At 40.4% G+C, this 19,898-nt stretch overlaps 1 long non-coding RNA gene across 1 annotated transcript; it reads left to right on the forward strand.

The window, feature by feature from the left end:
• The first annotated feature begins 489 nt into the window (after positions 1–489).
• LOC146871170 (uncharacterized) lies at positions 490–15,809 on the forward strand. The gene is made up of 3 exons (XR_014959512.1): positions 490–622; positions 14,507–14,602; positions 15,663–15,809. It is a non-coding gene; the product is annotated as an uncharacterized LOC146871170 (long non-coding RNA).
• Positions 15,810–19,898: the final 4,089 nt, after the last annotated feature.

Genomic DNA, 19,898 nt, shown 5'->3' on the forward strand with positions numbered 1-19,898 from the left:
ACACACAAGTGCACATTTCTTGTTGGATTTTTTTTTTTTTAAATCAGATCATTATTTAAATTTTGGGGGTTTTCCGAGCTCTGGCTGTCTAGATTGACATCTTGAGCGCTCTAAATTAATTTAATGTATATATTCTAAATAAAAGATAAGGATCTTTACCTTATTTTCTATTGTTATACATTTTCTTTATTTTTTGGGGATAGAGTTCCTTAAATTGGTCAAGGTATTGGGTAGTGCCCCTGTTGTCTTGTTGTCTTACCTGCCAGATCTAATTAATAATTATTATTGACTTTCATCTTTATTTAGCTTTAAAGGGCTATTAGGCATTAAAATGGGCTCTTTTGCAAATTTCTGAGGCTGCCGCACAGATGCTCAGTTGTTTGCTTGATGTAGCAACGTCTGCCTGGCCTGGGCAGAGCCTGCGGCCGGAAAAGGGAAGCCGAGAGCCTCGCGGGCTCCATCTCGAAGTCCCGGTCCCGAGGAGGGGGACCGGGTGAAGCTATGCCTCATCCTGAAGCGAGGCATTGTGTGGTGGGGCTCCCATGAGTGAGGGGAGCCCCAGAGACAGAGTCCTGCCCGTAGTCCACAGAGAGGAGACTTCGCCTGAGAAGAGAGCAGCCCGGTGAGTAAAGGCTTCCCTTCTTATGGTGCCTTGTTTGCAGGCCGCTCCGACGTGGGGGAAAGTAAATTGATTACAGGGGCCCCCGAGTGGAGCTCTACGGCACAGTATCGATGTCCAGTCTCTGAGCGGCCCAGCCGGGCAGAGGGCTGCTCCAACAAAGGGGCATGTTTTGCAGAAAGAGCCCCGGGGGCTCACGCTGACATTGTTGATGGTTGGGGGTGTGTTGGGGCACATTGTGCCTTTGAGATTTTTCCAGCTGCCGCACCTGAAAGCGGACAGCTGCACCGATTGGGCATTTTTGTTATTTCAGAGTCCCAGAGCGGGACTCCCACGTGCACTCTTGGGCCAGTACTTGTTTGCCCAGTTTCCCAGCTGCCCTGCGAGAGAGCAGGCAACTCCAGCGTTGGGCAGCATTTCTTTTTGATGATAGAGTCCCTGAGGGGGACAGTAGGGCACAGTGGTGCCCAGGCCCACATTCTTTCCACAGCTACCCAGCAATTAGTGGGCAGCTGCAACATTTAGGCCATTTATTCCTTGGGGGCAGTTCTGATCGAGTTAGGAGTGAGATGCACTCCTCTGCCCCATACTTGCACAGCTGCGCAGAACTTAGTGCCAGATGCAACATTTAGGTCCACGCAATTGCACACTCTTGACTTCTGCTGCAGTGGCAGCGTGCCCTGACTCTTGGATATAGGGGATTTGAGCCCCTTTTGAGATGGCCAGTTGGCCATGGGGACTATTAGGTTTACAGGGTGCCAGGCCCTAAGGTGATTATGTGGTGCAAGGAAATATAATTTATATTCTATGATTTACGCACCCTGATTTATGCCTCTAAATGTGTTTTTATGATTATGAGGTTTTCCCATACTGTGTCATGTTTGAGTTATCCTCTACTGTGGTTCAGGTATGAGGTTATTTGCATACTGTGGTTTATGCATGTGAGATTATTCTCTACTGTGGTTTAGGTATGAGTTATTCCCTACAGCGGTTTATGTTAGTAAGAGTATTTCCTAATGTGAGTTATGCTTAGGAGGTGATGGTCTAATATGTTTAGGCTTATGAGGTGGGCGCAGAATATATTTCTCGCCTAATGTGATACTGTGCATGATATGATTTATGTTACAGGATGATGCTGAGTGTAGTGTTGCCAGTAATTACTTGTTGCGTTCTACGTTTAGTATATGTCTACATTTATTATCTTTACTAAGTGATGATTCTGACAGTGGTCCAAATGGCCCTGTCATGTGTATATAATCCCCTTTAAATATTGCCCAGTGCCAGTTGGCACAATGTATATTATGTGAGTACTATTCTAATGTGTTATAATAATACAAAGGATATTTTTGATATAACCTTGTGTGGAGTTCCTTTTGTGGTGTGCCTAGTATGTTGTTGCTGTGTTTGCTGCGCAAATGCTTTACACATTGCCACTGGGATAAGCCTGACTGCTCGTGCCAAGCTACCAAGGGGGTGAGCAGAGGGTTATCTTTTTATCTTTGGCGTGTAACTCCCTTGCCCTGACTAGAGTGGTGGTCTCTGACTGGCTTTGGCGCAAGCCTTAGCCAACCAGAGATCCAATTTCTAACGGTATTCTATTAAAATAATAATCTATCTAAACCTATGAACGCTAACAAAATTCAGGAAAAATAATTGGTGCAATCCTACACCTATAGCCTTTCTTCTTTACCCCCTTTATTTTTTTGTTGACCTTCTGAGTCATTATATTTTTCTTTTAGTTACCAATTTTGCAACTTAAATTTTCACAGTTCTCAGAACCGTCTTTTTCTTCACTTTTCTTCACTTATAAGAACTTTCAATTTCTTCCCAAATAACGTAGGTCCATTCTGGTGCTTTGTATTTTCTGCTTGGAATTCTTATTCTCCTTGTTTTTCGTACTACTTCTTCTCCTGACTCCTCTTGTTCTGTTTGACTTGAGACCTCATAACTTTGCTCTGGTCTTCTTTTTGACTTTCTCCACACTAGGGTGTATTTTAGTCTTTTCACTCCACCTGGCCAATTATCACCTTTCCTTGGTTTCTTGGTTTGAACTACGCTTTCACCTTCTGCATCTGGTTCACAGGTTCTTTTATTTGACCTTTCTTCGATCCACTCTTCTTCCTGACATTCAGCAACTTCTGTTTCTGCTGAGTCGACAGTAATTTCTCTTTCAACTGTGAACTCACTTCCTTCTGGCTCAACAGCAGTTTCACTGGGTTCTGGTTCAGCTGTGAATTCACTTGGTCCTGGTTTAGCACTGAAGTCACTTCCTTCTGATTCAGCAGTGAACTCACTTTCATCTGTCTCAAAAGCAGTCTCTTGAGACCTAGTATCTGGTGCCCACTTTACTTGACTTGTGCTCGGCCATTCATCATCTGGTTGTTCTTCAGAATCTGTCACTCTAGATTCATCAGCTTCATACACTTCAACCACTGGTCTTGGACATTGTTTTACCAGTTCCTGTTCTTCTTGTCTTTCAAGTGGACCTAGGACTCGTCTGGTATGAATCGCATGAAACCAATTTTGGCAAACCACCACACTTAACTGCTGTTGTCATCACCAGTATGATTTGATAAGGTCTGTTCCACCTGGGTTCTAAACACGATTTCCTCACGTGCTTCTTGACGAGAACCCATTCACCTGGACACAGATCATGAGCTTGATTTTGCTGTGTTGTAGTGGCATCTTCTCCAACCTGGTGAGACACAGAATGCACCAGATCAGCTAATCCTCTGCAATAATTAAGTACCAGATCATCAGATATCTTCATCAATTTGTTAGCTGGTATGTATGCTTGTCTCATTGCTCTTCCCATAAGAATTTTGTGGGGACTCAATCCCGTCTTTTTGTCAGGAATACGTCTTAGACTCATCAGTACAAGGGGTTAAGCATCAGGCCATTTCAGTGATGTGGATGCACACATGTTCCCTAACCTGGATTTTATAGTGCCATTGATTTGCTCAACCAGATAGGCACAATGCAGCTTCTGCTCAATTTTAAATGCTGCACAAATCAGCCAAATTATCTCATTGTTAAAGTGGGTTCATTTATCTGTCTCTAAAGTGTCTGGAAATACAAAGCTAGGAATCAGTTCTCTTAAAGGCAGTTTAGCTACAGTGAGGCTATCATTTCTTCTTCTGGGATAAGCTTCCACCCAGCGAGAGAATAAACAGACAACAACTAATACATATTTCAGCCCATTACATGGGGGAAGTTCGATGAAATCCAGTTGGAGAGGGTAAATGGTCCTCCTGCTCTCCCAATTCGTCCCCAACTAACAACGGTCTTTCTGCCTGGATGTTGCTGCTGACATGTGACACACCTCTTGCAAAGGCTCTCTGCAATGATCCTGAACTTTGGGTTATACATGACTGCTTGAAGAGTCTGATCCTTGCATCTCTTCCGATATGCGCAATTCCATGGTGCACCCTGGCCATATGGGAAAGTAAAAAATCTGTCAAGACTGGTCTTTCATCACAATAGACCCACAGTTCATCTTCTGCTCTCTTTCTACAACCTGTATTTCTCCTTCTTTCTTTTTCCTTATCACTTGCTTTTTCCTGCATCTGCCTAATTTCCTCAGAAGTTTCAAATGTGGTGTGAACATAAAATGGCATTCGGTATTTCCTCTTTCAATTGATCTGTTTAAAGTCATTTAGTCGGCGTATCTGTTGCCCTTCGTCACATAATCATCTTCTGATTTATGTGCGGCACATTTGACCACTGCAATTTTCTTAGGTAATTGCAAAGCATGCAATAATTCTTTTACAGTTTTGCTGCAATGAATAGGGGAACCTGAAGAAGTCAGAAATCCCCTTTGCATCCATATCTGTCCAAAATCATGGACAACCCCGAACCCATATTTGCTACCAGTGAATATTGTTACCTTCAGGTTTTTGGCAATTTTGCACGCTCTAATCAGAGCTATCAATTCAGCAATTTGGGCGGAGTTTACCCCTTTTAAACAGGATGCTTCAAGGACTCCCGCTATGGTGCAAACAGCATAGGCAGTGCATAGTTCACCCTTGTCATTTCTTAGACATGACTCATCCACAAACATTTCACAATCTGGTTCTTCCAATGGGACATCCTCTATATCAGGCCGGGGCTTTGTGCACAGTTCTGTTACATCCAAACAATCATGATCCACCTCCTCTCTCACTTCCTCACAAGGATAATTTGGCAACAGGTTTGCCGGGTTTACAGTTGTGCACCTCACCACAGTCACATTTTTGCCACCCAGAATCAATCTCTCGTACTTAGTTAGGCAACTAGAGGTCATATACTGCGTACGGGTACGAGTTAAAAGAATCTCAACAGAATGTGGCACATACACCTTGACTGGGGATCCAATCACAATCGGTTCACTTTGTTCCAGACTCACACAAGTGGCGGCTACTGCTTTCAGACATCCTGGTACGCTGCAGCCACTAAATCCAAAGTAGCAGAAAAATATGCTACTGGACGTTGTGCCATTCCATGTTTCTGAGTTAGTACTGAAAGTGCGCATCTATCTCTCTCACAGCAGTACAACGCAAAATCCGTTGTATAATCTGGCATCTCCAATGCAGGTGCTCGACAAAGACTGCTTCTCAATTTAGTAAAAGCTTCCATACTTTCATCATCCAGAACAATCAGATCTTTCACATCCTTCCGTGTCAACCTCTGTAGAGGTTTTGCAATCAGTGAGAAACCACTGATCCACTTTCTACAATATCCAACCTTTCCCAAAAACATTCGTACTTTTTCAGTGTTTTGGGTGGATTCATCTGTTTGATCACTTTAATTCTTTCTGGTGTCACCTTTCTAACTCCTTTTTCTATTTTGTGTCCTAGGTTCTGAACTACTTGTTTATAAAATTGCAGTTTAGCTGGGGACACTTTGTGTCCTCCTTCTGCCAAATGGTTCAACGGGGCAAATGTGTCTGTCACACATGCCTCTGGTGTCTTTGATGCCTCCAATAGGTCATCAATATATTGAACAAAAAACGAATTTCCTGGCATGACTAAAGTCTCCAGACATTTTTTCAAGATCTGATTAAAGATTGAGGGACTTTCAGTGTACCCTTGAGGAACTCTGCACCATGCCAAAATACGGTTTCCGAACTGAAAAGAAAATAAATACTGGCTTTCTGGGTGTAAAGGAATTGAGAGAAATGCTTGGTACAGATCAATAACAGTGTACCATTCAGCATCACAGGGAATTTGGTAAAGAATCACTGCTGGATTTGGCACTATTGGACAACAGGGCACTACAATGTTATTGATTTTTCTCAAATCGTGTGCTATTCTATATTTTCCGTTGGGCTTTTTAATTCCTATAATAGGCGAATTACAAGGACTGCTCATTATTTCTTTTAGAATTCCCTGTTTAATCATTTGGTCAATCACAGGAGCAACTCCTGCAATTACTTCTGGACTCATTTTGTACTGAGGTGTGTTTGGATATACAGCACCCTCTTTCACTGTAACCTGAATTGGATCTACATTTGTCATTAGGCCAATTTATTTTCCTGAAAAATCCCACACATCTGATCTTACTGCACTTTTCAACTCTCCGGCAAATTTTCTTCTGTAAGAAGCGAAAACAACTCATCCACTTCTGTCCCTTGCTTCACTAGCATCATCTTAAATTCGACATCCTCATCAGGGGTCTGAACTGCAACACCATTCGGTGTACAATATATGGTGCAGTTCATTTTGCATAAAAAATCTCTTCCCAAGAGATTTACTGGACTCGAGTCACATACCACAAACTGATGCATGTCTTTGAAGTTACCAATGGAAACATCTATTGGATTTGTGACTGGCATTCTAATATGCTTATTCAAGACTCCTACAACTTGGATAGTTTCTCCCGAGAGGGGTAGGTTTGGAATTTCTGCTGCTCTCTCAGTAGAACGGGTAGCACCAGTATCCATTACGAATGTAATATCATTACCTTCCACTTTTCCGTCAACAAATGGACCTGACTGATCTACCGCTAAGGATGCGCCAAGTACACACTCTTCCTCCCCCCTCAGGCACAGTCATTGAGATGAGTCTGAATCATTCTCATTGCACCCAATATTGTCGAACCATTTGCACACTTTGATTCTTACCAATTTGTTAACCTCCGTGATATCCAGTATTCCAACTGTACCTGTGCACTTGAGCATTCACATTATTTGGCATGGGAGCTTGTGGCACTTGTAACTGTGGAGTAACTATCTGCTGCTGCTGGTTTATACCCACCTCATTCTGCATCTGTGGAATAAAATTTTGATTTACCCCATTATTCCTTTTAGCAGACCTACACTCATTCTTCCAATGGCCATGCTTTCCACACACATGACATGGACATTTCTTCAAAGTTTCTTCTCTGCTCATCTTTCCTCTACCTCTACCTCCACAGGGTACCTGCCTGTTCTGATTCTGACCATTCATCTGATAACTGGTCTGATTATTATTATTTGTTTCTTGCTGCTCTGCTACTTTTACTTGCGCCCACATCATTTTCTCTTTCAACTTTTTATGTTTGGTATCTATCTCATCACTACAATACTTTGCATACATTATGATTTTATACACTGTTTTGTTCTGCTAGCAGATTAAATGCTGCTGTATCATACTACTAATCTCTGGTCTTAGTCCAAACACAAAACAATACACAACATGTCCCATATCTTTGTCTCAAATATTCTCAAACCCACTCTACTGTTTGAATACCTGTAACAACCCTTCATAATAGGCATGTACCGATTCTTTTGGCTCTTGGATCGTCCTGTCAATCTTAACTTAATCGGTTTCCTAAGGGGAAATTTTTCCTTTCAAATACGTGATCACCTGATTATATTTTTTCACTACCTCATCTGATGGTGCACCTGTTTTAGGGTCTCTAGGATATTCATCTTTTGGCCAATCAACAGTGATCTTACATTCTGTCCATAAATCAGCTGGAACGACAATCTCAAACAATCCATCCAAATCCTTTAACAAAACTTTTGAAACTTTCACAAACCTATCTACTTGTTTGTACCATTCAACAGGTTTTTCTCTTAACCTGGGGAAATCATTCATAAAAGACAATCTATCCTGTCTTGACCATGGAACATGAACGTATCCACCACCTGGTACTTCTCTCATCGGACATGCCTTTTCAACCTGTTCTGCCTCTTTTAACAAAACCATCATTTCTCTTTTACTAGCTGCTTCCTCCTCCTTTCTCATCCATCTATTTTTCCATCAATTCACGTCTCTCCATTTCTTAAAAATATTCATCAATTCTTTTATTTGCAATCTTTTTCTAGACGCATTCAAACTCTCTAGATCCTTGTCAGTGATAGCCAATCTATATGATTTCTGCAGCACTTTCGACTTCTCTATGTCTATTCAATACTCACTAGCAGCTTCTCATATTTTCTCATGAAGATACTTGCTCTCCAGGTAATACTTTTATATCAAAACAACAGCTCTTCAGCTAAATCCCTAATCTATCTGTATTTATTGTACCATCAATCATCTCTTCTAAATCCACTTTCAACTAACTCACATTTATACTCTGTGTTTGAGGTTTCGGCTTTGTCATTTCCCTTATCAAATTATTTAATTCTTCTGGTGACATACCTGCTGAACTCCCAGCTGCTGGAGTAACATTCAGCCCTATCTTTCTTGGATCTATTTGTATTCTTCTTCTAGGGGTCTCTGTTATTAACTCACAAACCGGAAGATCTAACAACGTATTATTCGCATTAGCCTGTCCATCCTCATTCACTATCATTCCACTCCTGCTACTATTTTCTGGAACAGCCAATGTATGTACTTGGGATACATTCTGCCTCTCTGCATACAGTGGAACTACAGGACCGATTGTTACCGGTACAGTCAATGCTTCTGCATTCAGACTCAACTGTTTCAATTTCTAGACCTGTTCCAACTTTGCTTTATTCAACAAATTCATTTCATTTTCCCGCTCTACTCTTGCTATATCTGAAACTTGTGGAGTTAATGGGGTTCCCATTTGTGGTGCACTTGGAGTCACCACTCCTAAATTCTCTTCATATGCCGGTGGTCTTTTGTCCATAATGTCCTCTAACAATTCATCATCTTCGGAATCATTCATATCATCCCTTAAACTTGGAATCTCTATATTTTTCTTTTTCTCCTTACATTTGCCTCCAGTCTGCTCATCAACGGTTACAATATTTTCTTTGTCTCCTTACATTTGCCTCCAGTCTGCTCATCAATGGTTAAAACTGTGTAGAACCCTTCCCGTACCACAGCTCTCCTCCATCTTTTCAGTTTTTCTTCCCTACTCTCAAATGGGTATCTAAAGATCATACTACTGTAACTTTTGTTACCATTTCTGTATCTCACTCTCTCAAATGCCTCAACTTCCCATTCTTCCAATGCTTCGTACTGTGTCAATCTGGGATTCAGTTCTAATGAATTCATTGGATTCCTTAAATTCTGCAACATTCTCACATTAAATGTACCATGCTTTGGAAAAGCTATAACACTATCATCCTTTGTATAGGGTAGAGGTGTGGCGCCGCGGCCAGGGCGACTGACTCTGGAATCTGGGGATCACGGTTGGATCCCTGGTGCCGGCGGCAGATTAGTCCAGCACCATGTGACTCTGGGCAATAGCTTGCTTAATCTTCCCAAAGGCCCCCAGCGCCTAGAGACCCTTACGGGTGATTGTTCGCGCTCTACAAATGTGGATTATTATTATTATAGTCCATAACATTTTCTAACCACATACACGTATGATATCCTCGCTCTAACACCATATAGGAAGTAGGCGTTTTCAGAGGTGGAATCGGTATCCCCTCCCTAGTCACAATTGGTTCATCTTTGTTAAAAGAATTTGTTATTTTCTTAAGCAACTTCATTCTTCTAACTCCTTACTCTTATGTATTTCAGCAAAACAAACAAAGCAACCTTTCTGGAATTTCACTTATTTTATTGGTCAGCTCTCGTCCTATACCAGCGCGACTTATACCAACCGTCCAATCACGGCTCTCTACGTATCTATTATTTCAACCAATACTAGCGCAGCTCACACCAATCAACCAATCAAAGCTCATTACATGCCCGCTGCCTGACCAATGCCAGCGCGGCTTTTCTTGACGTCTGTATTACTCCTTATACTGACCCTCCCTTCACAAAATATTACGGCAATATTTTTCTAGATTTTCTTAATCAAAATTCGGTTAGTAACAACACAAAACAATGCTACCTTGTCTGCTCCACTAAATAAAGAGATATTTTTCACTTTTCAAAGAGATTTTTCTTACACTGCAAGCAATAATAACGACCAGCGCTATCTCACTTCTCTAACAAGCTCCGGGTGGACATGTTACTCCTCTAGGGATAAGGCCAAACTTTCACAAGAGGACTTTTTGGTGTGAAAAGAGGTTTTGTTACTCTCCTGGGGATAAGACTAGAGTTTTGAAAGTAGACCCTTCGCTATTTCAGACACTCTACTTCTATACAAAATTTCCCTAGTATAACACCTACAGCTCTCCATAGCTTTTAGGTATTATTACAACAGACAAAGTACTTCTGCAGTGTGGCTACTTTACCACACTCTTCTTCTGCCTACTTCAGGCTAAATTCCATTCCCGAAATTCCTCAGGTATCTCTGTACCTGTGCTTCTTAGACGACATTCAACAGGACACTAACTTTGTGTTAAGGACATATAATCATTAAACATTACAAAACTAAAAAATAATTAAACCGTCCTCTGCTACCAAGAAACTGATCCAGCGCGAGGCCAATACCTGATCAGGGATCAATACTCAATAATATCACCGAACAATGGCCCATACACATTCACCCAAATCCCTGATGCACTGGGGTCAATTTATATACATTCAATACCTTTCCATATATGAATTTACAAATACCTATCTAATTAATGTATCAACTTTCCTTCTACTTGGTCGACGGACCAATTAGTTGAATAGTTGATGATAATGATAATACTATCTCACTAACTTTCAGACAGTTAAATAATCACAGATTCCCGGTAAAGGTAATAAAACTTTCTCATAAAATAACGTGGTTAATGCTCATTGCATACGGTCACAAAATGCAAGTAATTAAATTCACAAAGGGAGAGAAAACATCTGCAACTTTAAATGAATACAAACTCATCATACAGGCAATGACATTATGCATGAAGGAGAGGATAGATTAAGAGACAAAAGTTTCAGCAAAGTCATATGTGAACCAAAATACACCTAACCGGTGGGATAGATGAAGAGACAATAGTTTCATCTAAAATATTACATTCAATGTATCTACGATGGAGTGGATAGGCGAAGAGACAAAAGTTCACAGACAAAATAAATTTGCAAGTCATTTTGCATGAATGAGTCAGAATCATACAAACCTAACGGTCTGTGGGAAAACCACCCCATCAGCCTAGGTGATGGTGGGGGTTCCCTGAAATAGGATCAGGGAACAAAGATTTCAGAACCCAAGAACAGGACAAGGACAGAAAACAGCTAGGCCTCTCTGCAAAACCGACGATCAGCGACGCATCCACCCGCCTTCTCTTCCTCCCCGCAAGTCTAAACCACACCCCTAAAGGCACCCCAATTATACCCTAAAACCTACATGTCCGTCCCACATTAACTGAAACATTTCTTGAAACTAGACAGATGATTGGAGGGTTTGGGGGGTGGCTCTGTCACACCAGGGTGACTGCACATACAATTTAGTCATTTTATTGTTCTACAAACTTTCTCACAGTTTGGTTCTCGACTTGTTCACACGTTCTCTACACATGATACAATTTAAACATTTTAATTCATAAATTTGACATCGTCTGTGGAATCAATTTCTGGTCCCACGGTTGGTCACATCACTTGGCAGACAATCATCGCATTGGCCTTCAACCCCTTTGTCTCTTCTGCTGTGCTCAGTGCTTCTGTCTCGACTCTGACAGATCACTTTTACTCCTCGTTCACCCCTCCTCTTATTCGGACAATTAAAAAAAAAAATGGCATTTCATCCAGCATACTATAGCAAATGGAAAACAAACATTCACCAATTATATGATAATGTAGTTTTCACTGTGTACCCTCACCCTTGCACTATTCCTCATTAGTGTTACCTAGCATAAGCCCATTAAGCAAAAACAGAATTATTTATTATTTCAAAGCAAGATGCAACATGCAAACTACAAAATGCACCTGCGGCCTAGTCATGCATTATTTCTCGTTTCTATCAAAACATCATGTAAATGCGTTTTTTAGTTCTTACACATATTAATACACGTTAGTGCAATCATGCGCAAAGCTGTTTCCCTCGTGTTTATGTAAGGTGCACGTTCGTTTTCTATTACTACTTACTGTTAGTACGTATTATGGGGGTATTCATTCGAGCAGGTTTCTTCATGTGAAATCCTGCTCCATCAGTAGTGAAAGGAATATTTTGGGCACCTAAGTGATAGGAACATTTTGCTGGATATTTCTAGGTTAAGGGGACCCGTGGCTCGAAGCACTAATGGGAGCTGTATTATTTTTATCCACCCTCATGCGAGGACGAATAATCGCAGCTACAGTTGCAGTCTTAAATGCAGATTTGGCAAGTTCATTTGCCAGTAAGTTCCCTACTACGAGTGTGAGGAATTTAGGATCTGTATTCTTTAGTACCACAATCAATGCTAGTTCAGCCAGTTGTGCAGTGCAATCCCTGAGGGACTGCCTAAAAGAAATTTTAGAATGGAGTTTTCAATCCAACATGACACCGTGTACTGCGGCACATAGCGTCGAGTATTGGTGTTTAGTGCCTACAGCAGGTTAGACTGAACCATCGGTATATTTGTGTTTGTATTGATCAAGAGGCAAAATGTTACTGGCAAGGGGTATTCATGTTCATATAGGATAAATTCTTGAATTTTTAAAGTAGGGTCTAAAACAGAGTCTACGTCAGTAGTCGTTAGGGAAGTAGCCAATTGTATCCATCTAATGTAAGGCTTTTGCTTTAGGAATGCTGGCCTTTGCAATAGCCTCTAATGTTGGGACTAGAGTAACGACAATTATGCACTTTTCTTGAGCCAATGGTCTTTCCTTGATGATAGTCATCTGTACTGCAGTTAGCATTTTTCCGGGGAAGTATTTCAGCATTAGAATATGAATGTGATTTATATACAATCAGCACTGTCACCCTCATTGAATGTGACATATATGAAGCCAATGGCATCAGCAATTATACGGATGACCACATTTGTTTTGTCAATGTGTGTGCAAGTGTCTTCATGCAAGCATGTCAGTCTGTAGTGATCTAAATATTTGTGTATGTTCTGATGTCCAATGTGTACTGGAGAAATCAGGGCGAATTAAATCATAGAAAGGTTTTATGCGTTGTGCAAAATCTGGTATGTATGTTCTGCCAAAAGTGAAGAATCTTATCACTGATTGCAATTTTTTAATGGTGTTCGTGGTTGTAAAAAGCACATTTCTCTAGGAAATGTGGCGTCAGGCTCTTGCCCTCATTCGATAACTCGAATCCTAAAAATATGACATTGAGAAAAGCAATTTTTGTTTTTCTGAAATTGAATTTCTAGAGTGTTCAGCAAATTCCCATACAATGCAATATACTCTGGCTAAGTGTGTGTTTAAATCATCAACTGTTAGATATATATCATCAACATAGGACAATGCTTCTTGGTCAAGATCATGTAGGATTGACGTTACTCTGGCAGCAAACAGTCCAGGACTTTTCTTATACCTCAAAGCACAGATCGAAGGTCACAGCACAAAAGTCCAGCACCAATCGTTGCTACATATTGTTGCTTCAGTAATGCGATTATACCTCGGTGCACTAGGCCTGGGATGTGACTAACATGCATCCCATATAGGTGGTTTACAAGCCACCACACAAAATTCAACACAAATGGCCTTGCACCCGAAAGACACAAGTAAACACGGTATCAAGAATTTGCCGGGTTTTTTGATTGTTGCAGGTGTGTAGTCATTCTAGACGGGTATAAATTGACTGACATGGAGTGGCTCGGTTCTTTTCGACCTCCTTCGAACTGGACAACTGCATACACGTGGGGGAGACACGAATCCCATAAGTACTTAGATACGGGTTGCGAAATGTATTTCCAACTATTCATAGGCATTTGTGCTTAATCTTGGCGTTTCAGCATGCGCAATTAACGTACAATTGATCATAGCACATGTCACAACATTGAAATACTAAAAAGTGATTTTATCGTAACGTTTTGTGAATTAGGCAATAATACTAGAACCCCAAGCAGCACTATACTTTATCAAGCACGCAACTTCAACATTGACGGTTACTATTAGAAGTAGATAGGCACTTGTAATTGGACCATTCATTATTACTAAGGTCTCTTCTGTAAGTTACGTAGACCGGATGTATTGCAATATTTAACTATTCTAGCACGCTTTCCGTGTTCTCCTCCGAAAAGGTATTGACATTGAAAATAAGATCGAAGTCAGTCGATCTGTCATGAGCGTTAGAATGCGCTCTTCACATCCTTCCATGCGATAATAATTTGCACTGGTGTAACTGGACGGATGTCAGCACTACACCGTATTTAACATATAGTCATAACAAGGAACTGCCTATTCTGTTCGGAATGTAAACCTAAAATCTGACTCATTTTTACGCTTACAATGGCTGTTTAGGTAATGCCACTACAGAATCATTTAAGTATTATCTGAGAACCACAAGTTTGGGATTAATATATACAAATATTTCAATCCTATCAAAAAAAGATGGCGAATGTTGCTAGTAGTAAGGAAATGAGAGATCATCAGTCTAGATACTTTGACGTGATATGACTACGATAAAAAACTCTTTTTATTTTACATGTAACCTCAGTCAATATATAAACCGTAAGTTTACGATAACTTTTTCCAGATATCGTAACATCGGGGGAGCCAGGAACAATGCGTCTTGGTGATGCTTGGCTCTCTATCTGCTTCCAGATATAAGACTTTGAATAAGAGACAAATTGTAAGTTATGTCTTAAATTATGTTTCTTTCATAGGTTCGAATTCTACAAGTGATTAATGTTTAATGTTACTTTGTAAGGATATTATGAGTAGTCATATTGAAGTGATAGTACCATTTTAGGGACTCAATGATGGTTATCTATGTTAGAAATACCCTGGAGTCATATCTTGAGTGTACATATTGGAATGTTTGACATTATTTCAGAATAGATGGATATGACATGTATACCTAGTGAGTAACTATTTGCGACATCTTGGATCTTTATAAACACTTACCATGACATTTACTGATGAGAATATTGAGATGACCTTTTCTTAAACTTTTTAATTTTCGTGAAATTTAATACCTCATGATTATCACCTATGGGAAACTGTCAGCTAATTTATTTGACTTGGCTGACTTACTACGACAATAGTTTCTTAGAGACAAAATTGGCTGGACAACATAGTAATCAATGATTTCATAATTGGACACAAGATCAGTGTATAAAAAGATGTATACTTTAGATTACAACGAGGTGAATATATATATATATTTTTAACTTTGCTTATTTACAGCTCTATTCACTATTTCTTTGGTCCGAGCACTTAAACGAGAATTACAATTTACAGAAAATTACAGATTTTATAAGGTGTGGTCCAAGAATTGGACAATATAATGAGACTTTATCAGGATACCATTGTTAATGAACTTTGTTCAGAACATGTTCTCTCTTGTGCAATGTTATATGACTTTAATCGAAGCTTGGTAACTTTATACATTTTGGATGTTGGGTCTTCAAATTTAAATTTGACATCAAGCAAGAAAACCCTTTTTAAAAAAAGATATATTAAGTATTTGTGTTTGCCTTGTTTCTCCCAGTTCGAAGTGTTGTATATACCTTGTTTTGGCTGTTCAAAGGCTTGTCTTCTCATAATCATATACAATGGACATTTGAGATGATGTAATATGAATATGAAATTACTACAAAACTTTATACTAATGAATTTTCTGGTTCTTCTCTATTGACTGTTTTTAATGAAAGCAAATTGTAAATAGTCTTTTTTGTATATGTTTTTAGCCCTGAAGAAGTCCCATGAGGGACGAAACGCGTTGGCAGTTTTGTCCACTGTGCGTCTGTATTTTAAAGAAAATGTTCATGGATTAAAAGAATAAGGATATCGTCTTCTACAATAAAAAATATGACCCTTCTTTTGTCCTTTCATTTGGGAAGAAAATTATCTACAATTCAAACTGTCTCAGACTATGAACAATAACTTCTTTGATACCGTGTTTACTTGGGTCTTTCGGGTGCAAGGCCATTTGTGTTGATTTCTATTCTTATACCTCTGATGGGGTCAGCAAAAGTGACAATGAGAGTCGAGCACAGAGAATCCTATCAAATCTCTGCTTTCAGATGATATGTTTTGGCAAAAAAAAATCATTGGAAATAGCCAAGGTTGTTTTGTATTTTTTTATGGATAATGTTATTCATTAAAGCCATACTGTGTGAGTTTTGAATTGCAAATGTGCGTGTATGACTGTTTAAATGTCTGTAGTCTAAGGCTATACTGCAGGAATAATCTGCTTCAGCTACTGGAAATAAGGGATTATTCATAGGAGATACACAGGGTTCAATAATTCCCTGGTATTCATAGGAGATACACAGGGTTCAATAATTCCCTGGCACTTGAGTTGTGAGAGAATTTATCTCACAGGAGCGTTAGCTTCATGTTTAGGGGTATATCATCAAGGCGGCGCTATAAAATTATCGCCGCTTTTGCGTCCGTTTTGGCTGAAAAGCGGCGATAATTTTATCGCTTTATCAGCAAGTTCATGCTATTGAGTGATTCCTTGCCTTAGCGCCCTTTCCCTTAACGCCCAGAGATGCAAAGTGGGCGTTCCTTCCCGAAAGAAGGTGAGAAATGCCGCTAACCGACAGTTCTCCTATTATCTAGCCTCACGCTAACCTGCAGAGCAATAAGAAAAGTAGCGCTAACCGCGGTTATCGCTACTTTCCTTACGCCTGCTTTTCATCTGACTTAGCCATGATATCCAATGGAAGGTGGATATCATGGCTGAGTCTGCCCTGCCCTATCAACAAGCTATTGCCTAACGTTGTGCGATTATCACTGGATTTCTAGCGATAATCGCACATGTGGCAGTTTGCGCCTGGAATTTTATCGCTGTTGAGATAAGCGTTGCTGATAGCACGCTATCTCCGTGATAAAATTCAGCGCTAGCCGGCGATAATTATCCTCGCGCTAAGCGCGCTGAACGATAATTATCACCGACCCTTGCTGATATGCCCCTTAATTGGGTATTTTGGTCGCACTTGCGGGCAGGTCCATATTGGCATAATGTGAAAAGGTGATTCCTTATCCCAGTCTACATGGTTGCAGTATAATGCAAGGGCTTGTGCAAGAGTCCATTCTGCTTCATACACTTGTATAACCTTCAGGGACAAGCAATGAGAAAGATGGTAAAATTACCTCCTCTCCTTGTGGGTCTGTTCTTACAAACTGTGGTGACCAATCAACCTCCGGTAAGAGAAAGTCATAACTTAGTGTTACATTTTCCTAAAATATTACCCCCAATCTCTGTGTTTAGTTTATGAAGTCTGTCTGGAAGACTGATGCGCTCATCTGGGATTTCAACTTCTATGAAGTCGTCACTTGGTTTTGCACTAGAAACTCTTGAAGATTCTTACGAACTATCGTGACATCTGCTGCACTCTCTAGCAGTCACTGCCCACATTTGGTTCTCAGGGAGAGTTCTCAATATGTGTGGCATATTTAGACAAAATTCCAACAATCACCTTCTTTCTGTATTTGTGTTTTTGTTGTAGAAGTTTCTCTTCCTATTTTATGCTGACATCAGACTAGCATTGTGAGTCCTTTATCCATTTCATATACTCTTCTTGTTTGCGCTCTGATCGCCCCGTTTACTCTGATCATTTGTCAGATGAGTCCTGAAAGGAAGAAGAAAGACATGTATCAGTGCACTGATACCTATCAGGCTGTTTTAATGTATCACAGTTACGTAAATTATAACTTCTATCAGAGGTCACCGGTTGCGGAGATCTACCCCCTGATTTTGTTTCTTCATTTTTAGGTCTCGTCTAGGCAGCGCTTGCGCTGTCTCTTCGAGACATGCTGTATTCAGGATATGGACATAAAGCTCCGCCCACTCTTTGCCCATCTTTTTAATTGGCTCCTGTCCCTGTCCTTTGTAAATGGTGGCTTTTTATTGGTCAATAGGCTTAGTAGTCCATTTTTAGTTCAGCATTGTCTCTTCTTGTAACCTCCCATGAGGACACCCCCTGTCATGTGTTGTTACTCCCTAGATTTTAATTACAGCCTCAAGGCATTATTTTCTTAAAAGGCTTTATGCAGGTCACACACTTGGTCCTAAACTTGGCTGGCAGTCATTACTTCACATCAATAGAACATCTCACATTTATATGAGACCGTCTATAAATTTCCCTTCATCAGCTCCACACAGAGTACAACCTAATCCAAAATTAATGTATTCATTCTTTTGTCACATTTCAAAACTACTAATTGTATATATGGACAGAGCAATTTGAATGTACTCTTAGTACTGTCTTGCAGGCAATGCATTATGGGCAGGGTGGATTTACCATATCTTCTGCAGGTGCAGTACCATAGGTGACCAAAAGAGGTACCCTTTTGGCCACATATGGTACTGCACCCTGCAACATGGCTAGGTAAAAAACATTGCCATTTATAATGCCAATAACTCCAACTTTGTAGACATGCAATGCTGGTGCCTTGCTCACTAGAGACCTCTTAGAGCAGCTTGCGGTACTGCACAGAGACATGAAGTGCTGGTGCCTTGCTCACTACAGACCTCTAGGAGCAATTTGCGGTACTGTACCGAGACATGCAGTGCTGGTGCCTTGCTCTCGGGGACCTCTAGGAGCAGCTTGCGGTACTGCACCTAGACATACAGTGCTGGTGCCTTGCTCACTATGGACCTCTAGGAGCAGCTTGCAGTACTGCACCGAGACATGCACTGCTGGTACCTTGCTCAATAGGGACCTCTAGGAGCAACTTGTGGTACTGCACTGAAACATACAATGCTGGTTCCTGGCTCATTACGCACACATTTGCAATGCACTAGGTCTCACATTACTGAAAGTATGAGCTATTGCATTTTTATTTGTAACGCCAATACCTCAAACTATCAGTAATACAAGACCTATTGCATTGCAAATGCTGGTTTTGTTTGTCTCAGCTTTTTTTTAGAAGACTTTGGTGCTTGATTTCCAAGCAAATATGACATTTTTTGCCTTGAAATAACTCAGGTCCACCTGGGCGGTACTCGTTAATACAGTAGTGCTTAAAATGTACAGCTTTGAATAACTTGAATGAAAAAGTTGAAATTAATTATTTAAGTGTTGGTGCCCACTAGGGCAAACATATGAATGCAGAATCCAAATGGAAATTAACTAATTAAAATAGTTGAAAAAAATTAGCTGCCAAATGAACTATTCAGTAAGTGGTCAACACTATGAAACACGAATAGAATACATAGTGTACGTTAATATCTAAAGGCCACGTAGGCAGTGAGAATCAATGACTTATTGAGCGATTAATGTCTCATGTTGGCTATCTGTTTATCAATTACACTTGGATAATATCAAGAATTAATTGTTTTTGGTAGAACACGCTCTACACAGGGAGCTGAGCTAATGTGAATAAATTAAATGCCTTAAATTATGTGACACGAACATGTTCAAATATGGCGGAATAGTAATAACAATAATGAAGTTGTTGCTGTCCTTTCATTATGTTTATGTTAAACTGACAAGTGATTTATGTTGTAAATACTGCAATCATGAAAAGATATACATTGTGACCAAGGTGCGTTGCCACAGAAACACGTAGATTCTTCTCCCGAAACAATAAAGAACATTGGATCAATCAGCACTGGAGTGTCGTGGTTTCGTTAAACGTCTGAAGAAATTGTTGAATCGTATTTTAATGCAGCGCGCGGCGGAAATTGGCAATGCGAGCACTGCCGGCATTTTGGTAGCACTATGGCAGCTCGCCTAAAAGAGGATGTATACCTATACACACACAATCTACCTGTTGCTAACCCTACTCCGAGAGCATAGTTGGTGTACCCCCTGCCTGATCTCTTAGGTTTGCCTGAGACCCCATACCTAAACTATGTGGTCTGGAGTGGAATTGGCAATCCCTCTATGCGGGATTAGGATGGAAAATCTGCATTAGTAGAGTTGCATGTCGAACACAGCGTTGGTTCCAGGTCCGTCGTGGCTGGAGTGCCC

This window comes from Triturus cristatus, chromosome 1_1 (genome assembly GCF_964204655.1).
Source record: "Triturus cristatus chromosome 1_1, aTriCri1.1, whole genome shotgun sequence".
Taxonomy (NCBI): domain Eukaryota; kingdom Metazoa; phylum Chordata; class Amphibia; order Caudata; family Salamandridae; genus Triturus; species Triturus cristatus.